General features: G+C 41.2%; 1 protein-coding gene across 3 annotated transcripts in view; it reads left to right on the top strand.

The window, feature by feature from the left end:
• pde4ba (phosphodiesterase 4B, cAMP-specific a) overlaps positions 1–18,467 on the top strand; it is a 160,701-nt gene that overhangs the window by 121,145 nt on the left and 21,089 nt on the right. The window lies entirely within an intron of this gene.

The following is an 18,467-nucleotide window of genomic DNA, read 5'->3' as shown; positions in this document are numbered from 1 at the left end:
AAGTGGTGTGTCATGGGTGGGGTTATGCAAGGTGTTCTGCTCGTCACGTAGAAACTGCCTTTGTGCAGTGTATCGACAGACAAATCAGTGTCGAGAGAAGAGTCTGTTCTTGGCGACTGCAGATAAGACTGTTTACATTCAGTCTCTCTTTCTGAGAAAAAGATAGACGTCCAGTATTTGCTCTACACTGGAATGTGTATATTGTACCCATGAACCAGTTCTTAATGTCAAGCTGTGTGTGTGTGTGTATATATATATATATATATATATATATATATACACACACACACACACAGTGGCTGTCTGGAGATCCAATCTAATGCTTTTCTCATCTGACAGAGCACCTCAAAGCTGCTCTGTTGTCCGTCTCTGTCCTGTTTATGGTCTTCTCTGTGCGTGTTTTGGTGTAAAATGGTGACATAATGAGGCGACTGACCTGACGTAACAAAGTTTTGTGTTTGTTCGTTTCTCCCTCCCTGATTGGTAGTGTTTATGTTAGCGTGAGTGTTTATTGTTTATGTGTGACCTTAACATTTTCTGCAATTGGCAACCCATGTTGTTGTGCTCATGTTAATATTGTTCACCTCGGGGAATGTAAATTGGGGGTGTTCATTGGAGGGATACAAGCAAAACTACTGCAAAAGTAAAAAGAAAAACAATACACGCCCTAAACGCCAGTTCGCCCAAATCACAAAGACAAAAAAGTTCTTCCAGATATCTAGCCATGCAGGTACACTATACAGACAACAGTATTCGTACATGGTTGTTTTTCAGAGGTTGGACATCTACTCTAATCTCAGCCATCTACTTCCAGTGAAGGGAAATCTTAATGCTTCAGCATACGAAGACATTTTGGACAATGCTATGCTTCCAACTCTGTTTGTTGAAGGCCCTTTTCTGTTCCAGCATGACTGTGCCCCAGTGCACAAAGCAAAGCTCCATAAAGACTTTGGATGAGTTTGGTGTGGAAGAACTTGACTGGCCCACACAGACCTTTTGGTCCAACATCAGTGTCTGACCTCTTCTTGTGGAAAGCCTTCCCAGAAGAGTGGAGGATGTTCTAGCTGCAAAGGGTATATAATATGCAACTCTATATTAATGTCTATGTATTTAGAATCTGAGCTCAGTCTCTGAGAATAATTGGTATTCTTCTGGAAAACCAGTTTTCACTGGAAATTGTTTCTTCTGAAGAAGTAGTTTCTCAGGAAATTGTTGACAGTGTCCTCTGTGTACTGGTTCTGTCAAGAAAGGTTGCTGTTAAAGCATCACAAATGAAATACTCATGATCTTTGATGGATTTATCAAAAAAAACCTGAACAGACTGAACCAAAACTATTTATATGGTTTGATATCGGTACAAGAGAGTGAGTAGAAAGGTTTTTTGTATTTTGGGCGAACCAACCCTTTAATTTATGGGCGAGATGTTATCACATATTTTTGGTGTGTCACTTCTCAATGTTGTGGCGAAACCTGTGAACTATAAATCTCAAGCACCTGCCTTGTGATTTAACCTTATATAATGTCAGGTTTAGTCAGGAGTGGACCAAAAAGAGAAAATCAAACTTTTTGGAAGACAAGATCACTGTGTTGACGGAGGAGATTAAAGCCAGGCAGCACATATTACTCTGTGGACTAAATACTGGATTGACGAACAAAGCAGAACACACAGTTTGGGAGTGTGTCATCGCTGCAGTGAATGAGATGCAGCAGGGAGATAAACCTGTGACTGATATTAAGAACGAGAAAGGAAATCGTCTTGCTTAGGAATTCAATATGAAAAGATTAATTGATGTAGCTTGTCCAGAAATAAGGCTGTAGGTCTGCCTGGGTCTGCTCACACCTGTAACTGATAATTCCAATTACAAAATCATTTACATCAAGTCCTGATTTTCCTTAGAGATGATATCATTTCCACCTCAGAGCAACATATTATAAATAACTATTTATACGTGGTTTTCTGCTGAAGTCCTGCTTCAGATCAAAAAGTCAGTTTTCTAAATGAGGCTCCATCTTCACATTTAGTTGCTCCTCATCCAAACTATATCCAAGTGTTTGGTTTGTTATCATTTCATTAAAATCTAAGTGTCACTTTTTGTCCGTTTCAACATGGTCAACAGTGTGTCTCATTTAGGAAGGGGACAGTGTCAATCTCTTTATGAGGAACCCGCTGTTTCAGTGGTGCTTGACCCCGGGTCATGTATTATCCTCTTCAGCCCTCCATTGAGTGCTCATCTCTCATTCTCACACTCATGCTGTAATGTGTGTTTATACTCAGATGGACACTTTGTCTTTTGTAGGTCCCCCTTACAGACTTTTGATTCAGGATAATGAATGATGCACTCATAGCAGTGTCCTCGGTTAACTCCTCTGTGCACTGACTACAAAGAGCAGGACTAATGGGACTGGACCAGTTTGGGCTTCACTTTGCGTAGTGCACAGTGAACAGAACATTTTCTGTCTCCTTTCACACTTGCAGAACTGAAAAATGGATCGCTCTTGGCTCCAAAAGAATCCAGTATAGGCTACATGCATTTATATATCAATCTGGTTCCCAGACTTTTCTGCACATTTTTCCCACTGAACACAGAACAGCCAACAATTTCAGGAAACCCAGACAATAATCTGTGTTGCCTATCTTCCATGCTGTAGCTCAGATAAGATACTGCTGCTGTTGTTTTATTTATGAATTAATTGGTGTAAAAGTCTATGGTTTTATGCCATACTTAGTCTAAGAAAAGAGCACAAACATGATGAGATCAGATCTTATTAAAGGCTGGTTATATTGGTTATATTACTGTAAATGTGAGTTAATAAAACTGAACCTCATTTAATTTCTCTCAGCACTTGACCTTGAGATAAATGCATGACAGTGTCAGGTAAAACTGGGATGTGGTACACGCCCAGGCAGTTCTGCCCACTGACGAGCATCGTTAGATTTTTTAATAACTCAAGATATACATTAATTATAATGAAAGCTTAATGTCATGACTCCCTCCATAAATCTGCAGTAGATAACTCTGGAATAACTTTTTGTCAGGATAGTCAGACAACTTTCTCCTTACTGTCCTTATATGAGCAGGTAGAAACCAGATTGTAACGATACTCATTTGTGCCTATATCAAACTGTGTTTACTTGACAAGGACTTTATGTAGCAGTCAGTTTTATTTTTTTAGAATTAAAGGCATAACTACTCAAGCATGGTGTTGTTTTAATGCCAGAAAAGAAAGAAGACTGGGTCCTTTGACACGAGGGACTGCTGTTGGTGTCCTGTTTCTTACCAATAATCAATGCTGGTTTCTTTTTACTGTGACCACAGTCATTTCCTGTCCCTGTCCAAGAAGTCTTTTAACCCAGTACATGATGTTTCCCTGACCTAAATCAAATACTTTATGTACCTAAGCCTAAACAGATCTTAACTACAGCAGTCCCTGATCAGAAAACAGTTATATTAATCATTTTAAGGGTTTGAGAAACGCGTGGGTCATTTCGTGGTGCGTTGACCCGTTTTGCCATTTGCTTTGAACGACTTGTTTTCCACTGATATCTTTACCAGTAATGTGTATATGCAGTGGTGTGTGACAAGTGCCTGAGAAAGACGAAGAGATAGCAAGAGATTCGAGTACTTTCCCATGATTTCAATCCATCATAAAGCATCAACTGCACTGCCTGTCTGGACATTATCATCATCATCATCATCATCCCCACTATGTGTCACGTACAGAAAAATACCCTAGAAAAACATGTCCAATGTTCAGAAGAATAGCAGGAACCACAAACCAGTATTAGACACAAAAACATCACGTTGTCCTCTTTCTTTCTCTCTGCTATGACTGTTTGAAATGTGATTTGTATATGACACTGACAACGTGCATGTTGCACAGTGTGATCACGTCCACCTGTGTGTGTGTGTGTGTGTGTGTGTGTGTGTGTGTGTGTTTACTGAATCCTTGTTTGACCAGTTGTCACCTTGAATCATCAGGTGAAGTTGTGAGTCTCTCTGTGTATACACTGTATGTAAGTGAGAGCCTGCCATCAGTGTGTGTGTGTGTGTGTGTGTGTGTGTGTACACGTCGTGACAGATGTGGGTAGCTGTGTGTTTGCTCTCAGAGCGGAGGTGAGGAATATCACGGCCCTCCTCCAAACCGCCTGCTCCGCCGCTCTGCTCAGATCTAACTGTTGTTTATGTGATCCGACTCTTGGAGACAAGGTGACGTCAGCAATAATATTTTCTATCCGCGGCTTCTGTATCATACACATTACAGTAAACGTTTGCCTGTGAATGCGCAGCGGTGTAAGCTGGCTGCAGTATCAGTCCCCTTACTCACAACTTGGCCATATCACCAGTCTGTCAGTGGAGATTAAAAAAAGTTTGTTTTTGCTTGTTGTGGAGACCAGGCTGTAGTGAAAATTCGGCTTTCTGTTTTCCGTGTGAAGAACAAGTGAGTTGACCGGGGTTGTGGTCACAGTTCCCGACTCAGTTTGACTCGTTCCCATGTGCTCTTAATTTCATGCCCCTGTCTGTGTCTTTTTTGTCTCCATGTGCACGAAGACACAGAAAAGTGCTTTCAAACTTTTTTAATTGAGGCTAAGATGAAGCCATTTACTAGTTGATCAGGTGGTCTGTGCTGTACCAGAATATCTGTGATGTCCACTAGAGGTGCGCTGACAACAAAATTAATTAAAGATGTTTTTGGGTCTGATTGAAAACCAGGATATTGATAATAAGATACTCCCAGGATGTTCGAGAGCCTGCATTAATGGATTTTAGGCACAGAGTAACAGAGACAGTAAAATGTGTGGTGTCATCTTACTGTCTCCACATTATTGGATGCCTTCAAAGTCAGCTCAGATGTTCCAAACAGATGAAACCTTTATGACTTCGGTCAACCACTAACTTTTCTTATAGCACTGTCACTTAGCAACAACTGAACAAAATTTCCATTTGCCTGACATGTCAGTTCATGACAGTATGCACTATATGGTCAAAAATATTGGGACACCTGACCATTACACCAACAAGGACTGTAATGACATCCCATTCTAAACACACAGACAGCTTCGCAGCTATAACAGCTTCCACTCATCTGAGAAGACTTTCCACAAGATCTTGGAGGGTTTCTCTGGGAATTTTTGCCCATTCATGCAGCAGAGCATTTTTGAGGTCAGACACTGATGTTGGACCAAAAGGCCTGGCTCACAATCTCCGTTCCAGTTCATCCCAAAGGTGTTTGATGGGGTTGAGGTTGGGGCTCTGTGTGGGCCAGTCACATTCTTCCACACCAAACTCATAAAACCATGTCTTTATGGAGCTTTGCTTTGTGCACTGGGACACAGTCATGCTGGAATAGAAAAGGTCCTTCACCAAACTGTTGTCCAAAATGTCTTGGTATGCTGAAGATTTCCCTTCACTGGAAGTAAGGGGCCAAGGCCAATCGCTGAAAAACAGCCTCATCCCAATATTTTTATCTGCATAGTGTACTTGCCATGGCAATATAATAACTACATTATATAGTGTATCAAACCTTTGTCATTGTCCGTACTGGGGGCAGAGAAGTGAGATAAAGAAGGAAAGTGGGAGACAAATCCGAAGATGATTGGGTCTGGTATCTTAACAGAGGTTTATTTGTTTGGTGGAAAGTGGACACCTCACAAAAAAGTGTCTGTCTACACACATTAAATGTAGATTCTCCCTTCATGAGTTTTCTTTCATTCTGACCTGACATGGCCTGGCATTCACCTGAGAGGGTTACGCAAGGGCCTTAAAAACGATGCACTCTTCTATCATTGGTTCCTTTCCAGGAATTTGGTTCTTTGTCTTTTCTTTGTAGTTGGTGATTGATGAGTTGGCGGCTGCTCCGACCCTCAGAATGGGAGAGTGGGGGAGGAGAGGGAGAGAAAGGTATGGAGGGATGTGTAAGCCAATTGGTACACTGGAAATTTGTTGCATAAGAGCTTAGCTCATTACCACATTGTGATGGAAAGACACGCTTGTATGTCAACACCACTCCTGGACTGTCTTTGTCCTTTGGACCTCTCTCTCTGTCGTGCTCTTATTAGCAGTGCTGGGCTTTACTCGCGTTGCTTCATTTACTGTGATAGTTGAATAGGGTACTTTGCTCTCAAATGCTGAACGCATGTGATCAAAGTTTGAGAATGTGTGAGTTATTTAAGTTGTTCGCTGAAACCTCAGTTGGCAGCATTTATTTAGTATTATATCACAGAAGGTTGCAGAGAAAGTAAATGCAATAACCAAAATAAGACTTTAAAGGTGCAACATATGAGATATTTTTAACAAAGTTCAAAAAGTGCAGTAATATTATCAACAAAGTGAGAACAAATAAAAGTGTTGACATTATTTCAAAGGCATTTATATATTTTGCTACGGGGATATCTTCTGAAGTTAGCACGTTAACTAGCTAGGCCCATCCTGTTTCATAATACCAGTTTGTACCTCTAGAGGCGACGGTCCGATGGCCCCCTGCAGTTCCAGCCAGTCCTTAGGTCTTACAAATTACTTTGGTGGGTACCATGTTGGAACCAACTTGTAATAACCCAGCATTTTCCCTTTGAAGCTTGCATATGCACACACTGCATGTGTGCGTTCATGTGTGTGTGTCAACGGCCGTGTCATCTCAAATAAGGTCTAGAAAGATGTCAGCTGATTGACTTGTCCAGCAGTGGATCACATTTCACCAGGGCCCTCTGCTCTCAAACTCTCCAGTGACTGTCTACTGTCTAGTTTTAAAGAGGGTTGGCTGTTTCCACGCCGACTGACTGACATTTTGAGGGTTTCAGGATAGCTGGCACAAGCATGTGATTTACTGACAGCAAGAAGGAACGCACTGCCAGAAAGTGACCATCACAAGTAACGTATTTGTGTCCCTGGATCGCCAAAGATTTTTTTTTTTAAGTCAGACATAAGCTTCTGTTGTGGTTCACGGTTTAATTAAATGTAATCCTAGTGTTGGGACAGAAGTGACAGGTCTGGCCCCTGCTTCACAAGTCTCCAGTGTCAGAAAGAAGCTGCAGTGCCAAGTATTTACCCTACTCAAAGCTCTCCATACCCTATTGGCTCAGACTCCCGCAGCTCCCGGCCAAGGGAGATCCAGAGCTGAGTTTCGGGAAAAGACCTCGCGTGTGTGTGTGTGTGTGTGTGTGAGTTTTTATATATGTTTGTACATGTAGAGGCACGATGCATGAGTTGGTTGAGTCACTGCAATGATTTGGGTTATTTCACATCAAATTTGATTCTGCTTGCTGATTTGGTTCTTTGTCAGCTCTCTCCTAAGGCATTTAGTGAAACACGAATCCTCATTTCAACATCTGATAAAGACTTGTGTTATGTCAACAGAACTCACTTGAAATGAGATAATGTGTCATCGGCCTTTTTCCAATTTGTCTTGGCCCTGAAATGGCAGGTCTGTTGCATTTTTCAGCTTGTACAAAAACCATAACAAACAGTATCTCCATATCCTCTCGGTGAGATTGGTTTTCTACAACTATAAAAGTCAAGTCAGGTCATGACTTTTATCAAAAACAAGCAAAAAAAAAAAAAGATCATAGAGCCATTGTTGATTAAATTCATCTTCCTGCCTTTGTTCATACCTGCTTTGCAAGCCATCAAGTTGACTTTCATGTTAGGCAAAAACTGCTTTGGTTTTGCACCAACTGTAGATGTATTAGGATCTCACTAGTGTGTTTGTGATTTTGGTTTCTTACAAATGCAATAGCTACCTTGCACAAAAAATGTTTTGACTTCTAAACTTTTTTTCGGTCCTGCTCAAGTTTTCTCACTCTTGTGAGAGCAAACCAAAGTTTGGACTGTTTGTCAGGTCTGTCTTCAGTCATCCGGGGCTCCGTCCAATTATGTCATCCTCACTTATCCCACAATGTAAGTCATGATGTCATTCAAACTGTGGGAAACAATCCTTACACATCTACAACAAACAGTCTGAGTCAACAGTCTTCAAGAGGCCCACTTAGCAGGGCCAAAGGTCAAAGTAGCCATAAAGTTCTTACTGCTATTTTCTTATTTTGTATTATTTCACTTTTGTGCTTGCTTGTTAAATCGTTTCAGAAATTTGCCTTCACTCACAAAAGGAAATTCGCTCAGTTTCTCTGCTTAAACTTGGTCCTACAAAGAGTTGGAAAGTGAGAAATGCTCAGAAAAAAAATCTTAAAGCCCAGGGTCACAACTTCAGATCATTTTTTTCCAACCAGCAGCCCAAAACTCTTATTTGTATTAATTTTACTGTGACATGAAGGAGCAAAAAAAAAGCAAATATTTGTCTTTGAAAGCTTGCTTAAGAAACTGAAGGTTAATCAGTTGTCATAGACGTTGGTGTTGAATTACTTTCCAGTTGACTTACAGATTAATCAGTGGATCAGCTGTAAATACTTTACTTGTGTTAGATGTTATTATATGTGTTTGAGTGTGTTTATCTGAAGCAGCGAATCTGTGCCACTTCCCTTTTTCAGTAAAATAGAATAGCACTTCATAGAAAGGGCTTTAATTGATTTCAGTTTGGTTTTCTTCTTCCTTTTTCACTTATAAAAACTATAAATACGCACACACTTCTTGCTAATGAGGCTTCTTTTTCCTCAAATTAGTTAACATTTCATAAGTCAGCACCATATTAATATGTCACTGTGTGAGTGAGCATACAAGGGATTTTCAAAGATTCGTCAATCTGTCACTCTCTTAGTAAATGAACACTATGTGGTTTTGTGCTTTTTCAGTCTGACTTGACTCCACTCCAGTTGTTGTTTTGTTATTTAGTTTTACTGCAGTCCAGTTCCACGTCGGGTTTTAGCTGCAGCCTGCCACAGAGAGAGAGAGCAGGTTTAGAAAGCTGGAAGCGTGCACTCTGCAAGTATTTGAATTATGCCATTGACGTCAGCACAGTCATAAAGTAGACGGCTGCCCTTCCCCTGAAGTATTCCCTTGCCAGCAGGCCTGTTCAGCTCAGCGCAGATGGAGTGAAGCGCTCTATGCTTCACAGACCGGCTCTTTTGTTTGGGTGTTTGGGAAGCATTTGGTCCCCCTCCATCGCCCCGCCGCCAAAAAAACACCACCATCACCGCCCTCTTTGTGGAACAGGACAGAAAGCCACCTTTTAAAAATCATTTCAGCACTAAAATACACCCACTTGAATAAAAATCCTCCTGATTATTATCAACAAATAAGCGAAACAGCCAAAGCATGGTTTGGTTATCATTAGTCTGTGGTAACGTTGCTGATTTTTTTTTTTTTGGCAGCAGTGGAATCCAGATATTTTTATTTCTTTTTTCTGAAACTGCTGTTGAACCATGAATGCCACATGCCTATTTAGTTGTTACTTGGGGGGAACTTGTATTTAATCTTGATTCAATCAGGAAGTTTCATTTAGCCAATATGGACAAACGCAATCAATCTTGTTGTGCATGCTCACCAGTGCCAATAGTCTTTATTGGCTCAATTTGATTGTGTTATGTGGTCTGGGATGCATACACACACACACACACACTCAGATGCACTGACACACCATGCTTACCCATCATAAGGAGGCATGCGAGGTCATTTGAGGTTTCTCTCAGCTGGTCTTCATATGTTACTGGAGACACTGATCCTTCGTTGCACGCAAACCTCTTCGTCATAGAACCCTTCTGGTGCCTTCCTCGCTCCACTCATCAAATCTGCTCCGTCCCGACTTGGACCAGTCTGGCTTGGCTCCATTTCAAGGCCTGCACACTAAATACGGTCAAGATAATGTTAATGAGACCGTCATGTTTTTCTTGACAACAGTTCAACAACAGCTGGAAAAGTGTTGAGACCAAAATGATTTCTTGCCTTATTCAGATATCAAAGCCCAGAAACGAGAGAAGTGTGACACATAAACTGAGCCTGTCTAGTTGCAGCCCGCTGAGGTTGTTTACTTCCTCGTTATTGGAAATAAAACTGAGAAAAGTGATCTGATCTGGTTTAGAAAGTTCATAGAAGCTGTTGCACTTTGAATGTTTTGAACTTGCAAAATATAGCAACTGATCACACCTGCAGAAACTGAGGTGGCCTGATTTGTGTCCTTTATAACAACAAATCAAGTTTGAGAAAGACCAGTTTTATACTCTACTTAAATTTCTATCACATTAACACTTGATGTCTTGTGTGTGTCCAAGCTTTGACCCATTTTGTGACGTGTGTATGACATGCCAGTAAAGGACTGTGTCTCATGGGAAAGCCCAAATATTCCATTTAATAATCCACTAATTCATGCATTGTTAAACCCAGCATACTTTTTTTGGTAAGTTAACCTTCTCAAGGTGCACATTACAATATTTACCACAGAATCATATCCCATTTATTCTCCCTAATTACCCCTTAGCTCTCTCTCCTCCAGCTGCATGCTGGCCCATTCTGTCTAAAAGTTTTTCTAAATCTGTCTTCACTCCTGACGTCAGATCCACCCCCACGTCAAAAGTAAACCTCTGTATTCATAACTCTATACTTTGAAATCTAAAGAAAAAAAAGCGGCATCAACAGCGACAGAAGTTTGGCTAAGTGGGTTCATAGCTCCTCTGATCCATGCTAATCAACCTGAGGGGCAAATGCCATTCAGTGTGACAATGAGGCCCATTCATCCCAGTCAGTGCTGCTGCTCCCAATGTGGGAGTTCACCTCAGGTAATGCAGACAAAGCCTGCTCTGTTGCTGTGTGTTTGTGTTTGTTTGTCTGTATGTGTTTGTGTGTGTACACGTTTGAGGGTATAGAAGCTGAGAATAAGAAGAGCGAGACACTGTGGTGAGAGGAGGGGGGAAGAATATGAGAGAGTTTGTGAGAGCAGGAGCCAAAACAGACGGACGGGAGCGAGTGCAGCTCAAGGACAGAACGGTGCTTTGCTCAGAGCTCCTCCGAGCGGGGCTGCTGATAGGACAGACGAGCAGCCTCACTGACGTCTGTATGTTTTATCAGAGCATGAGAGAGATATGGAAACAAAACATTTAAGATTTTTACGCCAGAGCACAACAATCAAACTGCATGCAAGACTGAGGCCTCGTGTCTCCGTGAACTTTCAGGCCCTGTGATGTCAGTCTGTCTCTGAGCTCAGCTCACTCCTCACGTTATGTTCCTCACATTCACCTCCCACGCTCGTAAATCACCACGTATCTCCCAGCGTGTGTGCGAATGCAGTGCACATGTGTATCTGTGAAAGGAGTACCCACAAGTGTGATGTGCAAGGCATCACTTTGTAGAGAAACATAGGATATGGCTTTTCTCCGGTTAGGGCATTTCAGACATGATAAACAAGTCGTAGTTGCAGCTCTGAGTTAAGAGTGAAGCTCATTTGGGAGTCAATTAATAGCTAAAATATTAACTAAATAAGTTTTTTATGGCTGTCACAGAAGTTGGTCTGTGTAGCCTGAAATGCATCTTTGTGCCAATGAACACAGAATGAATCTGCAGTTATTTATCAAATAATGATTGAAGTCAGATTTTTCAGGCAAATAAGCCAGTAATTCATTGGTTCTGCATTTCCAGTGCTTGGGCTTTAGCAAACTGTGACAGGGATTCTCCACGCAGAAAACCAACGACCCTACTTTGTGCACAAAAACTCAAAGATAGTATATTGAGTGTCTGTCTTGATGGGACTTAATTTAATTAAGTCCAATAAGTACACCTAAGCACAACAGCTATTTGAGTCGGAAATTAGTGCTGGATCTCACACTCCAGGCAAGATTAAAATCACAGATGAGCACACAGACCCATACATCACCTAACCTTTCCTGTTCGAGTGGGACTCGAGAGTCACATCCAAGTAAAACTCTCACAACCTGAGAACGTTTTCCGTTTTCTCGCTCCACCTGGATTTAGAAAGTTTGATTAATGTGGCGAAGTCTTTTTAGCTGTTATTCCAAGGATTCCGCAAGGGATCTGGTATCACTGTCCACCCTCTGGGAGTTGTTCCGTGCTACTCAGATTTATAGCTTTCCGGTTGCTTTCCCACTGAGTTCTATAGTGGAACAGACAGGAATGTGTACATGTGAATGTTGTGGGGAGGACAGGGAACACTGTGTCCAAGGAGAGTTGGGAAAAAGAAGAAAGCAATAACCTTGGAGGGGGTCTAAGAGACACATAAACACACATGGTTGTTACATGTGACCCAGTCAAAGCACTTTTTGTTAGAAGTTTTGTGGTCAGAACTGACTTTATTACGGTATAAATACAAGCAGAAGAGCCGCAAGCCAGGCTGCAATTCGCAAAAACGTGAATCTGCTGGATTGTTATTCTACCAAGTCGGGTTGCAGTTTTCTATGTGCCCCCTGTTGCGACACCAGAAGCAACAAGTTGAACAACATCAAGACCACAAGCTCACCTGCAAACACCCTTGCAAACATTTCCTGCTGAATGCCCGTAAGGAAGCCATTTTTCTCATCACAAAGTTGATTCAACGCATTTTCTGATTTAATGTGTTGAGGTTTTGTTTTTTTTTACATTTACTTAACATTAAACTAAGATGTTAAATTGTTGTCCAGCTAGAGAGATAAGAGGGTAAATAAATGAGTTTTTTTGTCAGACCTACACTCACATCTTAAACTCGGCTAATAAAAAAGCCGACTCAGTTTAATTACTCTCTGCAGAATTTTCCAAGTCTACATGAAAGCTTTGTTTCCCATCTTTGTATTTGCATTAGGGACAGACAGCAAATATACAAACTTGTACACAACAGACACAAGTATGAGAACGTGTAGCAGGATCGGTTCTGCTTTAGCCTTTATTGCCACATTAAAACACATCAGAAGTCTGATGTGTGAGTCAGCGTCCCAAAATGCGTCCACAGTGCTGCTTCTGGAGGGTTACCACATGAAAAGGCACCAGTACGTTTTACCGATACTACATCCCAGAGCAGTAAATTCACCCATAAAGGCTCCATTGAATGTTAGCTGCAAATTCATAAGTGGTGAAGCATGTACAAATCCTCCATTGCAGAACAGAATGTCCAGTCATTATTTCTCTCCCTTCTGTTTATAATTCACAACCACACGGCAACAAAACTCATGATACCATCTACTGAATCATTCCTTGTATTCCAGGTACACCAGATAAATGAAGTCTTTGCGAAAAGCAGACCCATGATGTAATTTTGTCACTTCTGAGAACCGGGCTTACAGAAATGTTTCAGTGCCGCCTAACATGCTCCTATAAGCACAAACTCCACCACCACCCTTCTCCCCTCTTTTCACAATACTTGTCCGTGATTGATTTTGTAATGTGGCATATAAGAAGTCATAATTCAGCTTCGAAGAAATGTAAGAGCAGCGCAGCAACAGCGCACTGATTCACTTTACTATCACCAGCCTTTGAGAGGAAATGTTGTGTAACCGAGCTGAGGACTTCAGATCAGCTCGTTCTGTTTCTTGTAAAGCAAGGGATGTCATTTTGTTAAGAATGGGCTCCCCCCCCCACCCACACACACACACACACACACACACTTCTCCATGTGTGTCTCTCTCATTCAGGAACCTGCTGCCAATCGGCCTACGTCAGAGTTTGGTTTTTCTTCGTGTGTGGTCTGTTTACGCCAGTTCACTGGAAATGTGGCACCTCACCCTTCAAAACCGAGACGTTTATATGATAACTGCTGGGGCAGTAAATTAAAAGCAGAGACTGTCCCCCGCTGACCCGTCTTATTCTGCGTGTTTTTGAGTGTGTCTGTGCGTGTCACTGCCTGTAGGTAATCTCTGCTGATGATTTAACCTTGACAACGTCCATATAGATTTTAGCTGTTGATAACGAGCTGCGGCCCTCCAGCTCTGCTGCATCTTGTATTGCATCGCAGGCAGGAAACCGACTCTGTCCCCACGAGATCATGACAGATGCAGCTGTCTCACACACTCTCTCTCTCTCACACACACACACACACACACACACACACACACACAGCCTCAACCCCTCTGGTCTGATGTCCCCTGGGCACACTTGTCCTCAAATAATCTGATAGCAACATATGCCATTTGTTGTGTACGTACTAGACTTTGGGTGTGTGTGCACCTGCTGCTGCAAAGAAGAAGAAGAAGAAGAAGAAGTCGTCTCCCATAAACTCCTGGGTCAAAAAGGCAGCAGATTTTTTGAGAGAGCTGGAAAGTAAAGAGTGAGAGACATTTAGAAACATGGTTAAAATCAGGGAATCTAAAAACATTTAGGATATTGGGGAAAATATATTAAATAAAACAGAAAAAATGATTCTTTGCAATAAAACAAGTATAGGGACAGTATGAAGAATGTAGGATTTGTAAGGAACTACACCAAAGAAGCCTTTCCACATAATAAGCACCACATTCAAATCCTTTTAAAGGTCATATTTTCTGTTCTTGTTTTGGATTTAATTACACATATACATTTTCACACATCCTGTGTTTCTGTCCACTGCCACTCCTGTATTTAGTTGTATTATATATCGTATGACTGAAGGGTTTCAGGTGATGAGTTTGTGTCGTCAAAGTGTTTATCTGTTTAACTTTAGCTGAACTGAGCCGAATATTGAATGTAGATAGAGTCAGGGCGAGCTGACCTCATGTCCCAACCCTCCCTGCCTCCCTTAGCTGGAAAGTACATGTTTGTATGCTTGTGTGTGAGTGCCTTAATGAGACGTTTCAGTTGATGTATATGTGTAGTACACTGTGTGCGCATGAGTGTCTGGCTGGATTGTACATGCATATGTGTGTGTTTTCCTGTCCTCCCCTGTGGGACAGACACTGTGGGTCTGAGCGTTGATCAGAAAGGTCCTTGTGTCGGGGTGGAGGCGGTGGAAATCCCCTCTTACATCGTGGTGTTAGTGTGTGTCTGTGTGAGAGAGAGCAGACATTTGGCTTTTGAATGCTGTTTCTCTTGGTCCATCTGAGGTCATGAGAGTACACTGTGTAGACTGCTGTAACTAAAGTAATTTCTGTTATGCAGCTAACATGCATGCTTCTGCTCTTAGAGCAACTGAGACTACAAAAGCGTGTCTTTGTGGGAAATAATCAGTTCATAACTGAGAAAAATTGTGTTGTAAGCCATAAAGAAACACAACTGAAAGCAATGTGTCCCTGGAATACAAAGCTGTTAGTTTTGAAAAATAATGATTTACTTGGTTTTTGTAAAAAGTTAACCATAGGTTAGACTAAAAACATGAAGAATGAAGGCAGAAATCCCTCCTTGTGGTTTAGAGAAGTCCACTTTTTTAAAAACACCCTTTACAGGCATCTCTACGACATGTTCTGGCATCAAACTGACCACGTTATCCTGCCACCTTTTGCTCAGTGAAATAAATAAATAGACAAGCAAAGGTTTCCGTGTCAAGTTACAATTGAAAATGCCTCAAAACAAAACTAAAAAGAAATTGATGTCTTGCATTGATTTCAGTTGACCCGTGTGTGTTTTTTAGCTGGAGAATTAAGAACAGGGTTGTTCTAAACTATGGTCATTTATATCCTCTTTTCCTTTGAAGTGAAGTATTTAAAGCATTGACATCAGATATGATGATTGCTGAAACTATCATAATAGTGTTAAGAAATAACCAGGGCCTCTGTGATAATCACATAATCATTGTTTTTTATTTGCCTGGTGGTAAACTGGGCCCAGCACTGGTGTAAAGACTGGTATTGGTTTTGCTTGTCAGCAGGTCAGGGATCAGAGTAAAACTCTGAAGCTAAGAATTACTTGCCAAAAGTTAAATGAGAAGATTGACACCACCCTCACGGCTGAACATTACGTATCGAGCTGGAGCCAGGAGGAGATTGGCTGCAGAGGAAGCACCTCATCTGGCCCTGTCCAGACCGGATGTGGATTTAGTATGTGTGGACTCACAAGAAATTTGGTGAATTTTAGGATCTGATTTGCTGAACCAGATGTTTTACCCATTCACCCATTTTTTTCAGTCAAAGTTATGAATGTGGTCAAGCTCAAGAAATCAATGTTGTAATTTACTTTTACCCTGATGCAGCCTCACTACATCACACATCAGAATTTGCACAACTCCCAGTCCAGTTTTATAAAAATATAGCATTTGAATTTTTGAGAAGGCACCCTGAGGACTTTTCTTGTAAACAAGACAAAGTTATATTTACATTAACTGTCACTCAGTAAAAAGCATAACGTGTATCCTTGATGTGTAACAAACATGTTGAATGGATTTCCTGTTTTTTTTATCAAATGCATGACAGAATTGATTGCATCCATGTTGCCTTTTGAGGCGCTTTACCGCATTTCATGGTGGGATATATATTGATTTTAAATGTTCTTATATATGTTTGAGTGCTGCGGTATTATGTTTTGTGAAACCGCGTCGACTCTCTGAAGAATTTTAATGGTTTACATGCAAAGATTCCTCAGAGTTTCAAAATTCAAATGAGAAAACTGTTACTTAAAAGGACCTTCCTGTGCTCTTGAAAAACACAAACCCCCTCAGAAGTGTGTCGAACGAGTGAAAGCCGGTTTGACATCAGACGCTTGTGGAGTTAAACTAAAAACGCACACACACAGAGAGACACACACACACACACTCCCCTCATCTGGCCGAGGGGAGGCTGTGGGCAGAGCGCCAGGTGCCTCTCATGTTTGGTAGAGCAAACAGGCTCATGTCTTTGATGGCGAGCAGATCAGAGCAGGGAGCGCATTCTACGTGGCCGCGCTAAGGTCGCCGCAGTGCACACCCTGCTGCCATGTTGTGCTCCGCAGCTAGGAGACCCCGAGTATACACTCAGGGGCAACAGACGTGTGTGTGTGTGTGTGTGTGTCAGTCCAGCCCCAGCAGCCACCTCATCACACACCCCTCTCTGCTTGCCAACAAGGCCTCACTCCAGCCTTTGACGTGCAGTTGTAGTTGTCTGAAAAACGCAGTTAAACCACAGGAACAGGGCTGGAATATTAACTCTTAGTTCAGCAGCTGTTGTAACACAGTCAACTGTTTTTTCTGCATAACCCGTCGCAGGCGCTTCACTAGTGTAAATAAGAATTTGAATTTTAAAGGAAAACTTCCTCGTGTAAACTGATAATCGCACAAGAGAGGTTTGGACGTGTGGAAGCTAAAAGTGTGGCTAATCATCCTGACTGACTGAATGTTTCTTTACTCTGGTCTCCATTTAAATTTACCTACTTTTTTCTTTTATTTTCAGCTTTTCTCAACTCTGATTTTTTCCCATCCTTCTCACAGTCCTTTAATTTCATGAAGTCGTTATAGGTTATTTGTTTTTAATTGCATTTCATTGTTTACTTTTAGTGCACCAGTGGACAGAGCCTCTTGCCATCAGGGCCCCCAGGCTCTCGAACTGCCCGAAGTTGAATCACTGTCTTCTTTTAAGTCTCTTCTAAACACACATTTTATTTATTTATGTAATTAATTTATCAGAAAGCATATCCTGATTTTAACTAAACAATAATGTAATTGTTATTTCGGCCCTTAATGTTTGTTATCATTCGTTTTCTTTCTGTGAAGCAAGCTGTTTTGATAAGTGCTCTATAAATAAAGTTTGTTATTGTTAGAAATGCTTTAAATTAGTGTTTAATATAGAAATGATGAAACTATTAATCCATTAGTTGACTGACAGAAGATTAATTGGCAACTCATAATCAGTTTTTTTTTTTCCCCAGCAAAGATGCCAGACAGCGCGAAATATAAGATTTTCTGCTTTTCTCCGTCGTGTGTGATAGTAAATTGAACGTCTTAGGTTTTGGACTGCTGGATGGAATGACAGCACCTAAAAACATCACTTTTTTTCAGTATTGAAAATGACTGAGATTGCTGTCATCTACTGATAATAATCAGTAATTATAGCTCAAATTCAATAACTGCAATACTTGCAGTCTAAGCGTGTGATTATGCACCTGCAGCATCAATGAATTAAAGTTTCTGAATGTCTTAGAAAGAATGGACAAAAAAAACAGTCTAAAGCCCAATCACGCAATAACACACACACACACACACACACACACACCGGCTGTTGCTAAATATCACGTAAATATTGTTCAGTTCTGGTAAAATTAATTAACCACAACAGTTCCAGTAATTTTGTCTCTGTGCTACATGTGTGTCTGTGGTTGTGTACTGCATACGTACTGCAGCTTAGTAACCACACGTCTTTGCAGTTGCTGTTATCATGTTAGCAGCAGCAAAATAACAAAGGGTCAGACTCCATGTGGACTCATTAAAGCATCCTGGATCCTCATCACATGTTGTCTGACCAGGGACAGACTGGCCCATTACCAAGAGTCACTGTCTGTCGAGTGGTGTTGTCTGTTCATAGTCAATATGATGCGATTACTTCTGTGTGTATTTGTGTATGTATGCATGTCATTGAAAGCAGAAAATTAAGACAAAAGTTTGCCATAACAAATCTCATGCTTTTATTCAAGTGTAGATTTGGTGGTGCCTGTTTGCTTCCTGTGAGGTTGGGTAATGAGTGTGTGTGGCGATGGTGAGGGGATGGGTGGGGGTATCTGGTTTCCTGCTTT

This window comes from Scatophagus argus, chromosome 6 (assembly GCF_020382885.2).
Source record: "Scatophagus argus isolate fScaArg1 chromosome 6, fScaArg1.pri, whole genome shotgun sequence".
Lineage (NCBI taxonomy): Eukaryota > Metazoa > Chordata > Actinopteri > Scatophagidae > Scatophagus > Scatophagus argus.
The sequence above is the reverse complement of the archived record's forward strand: the minus strand, read 5'-3'. Positions and strand labels throughout refer to the sequence as shown.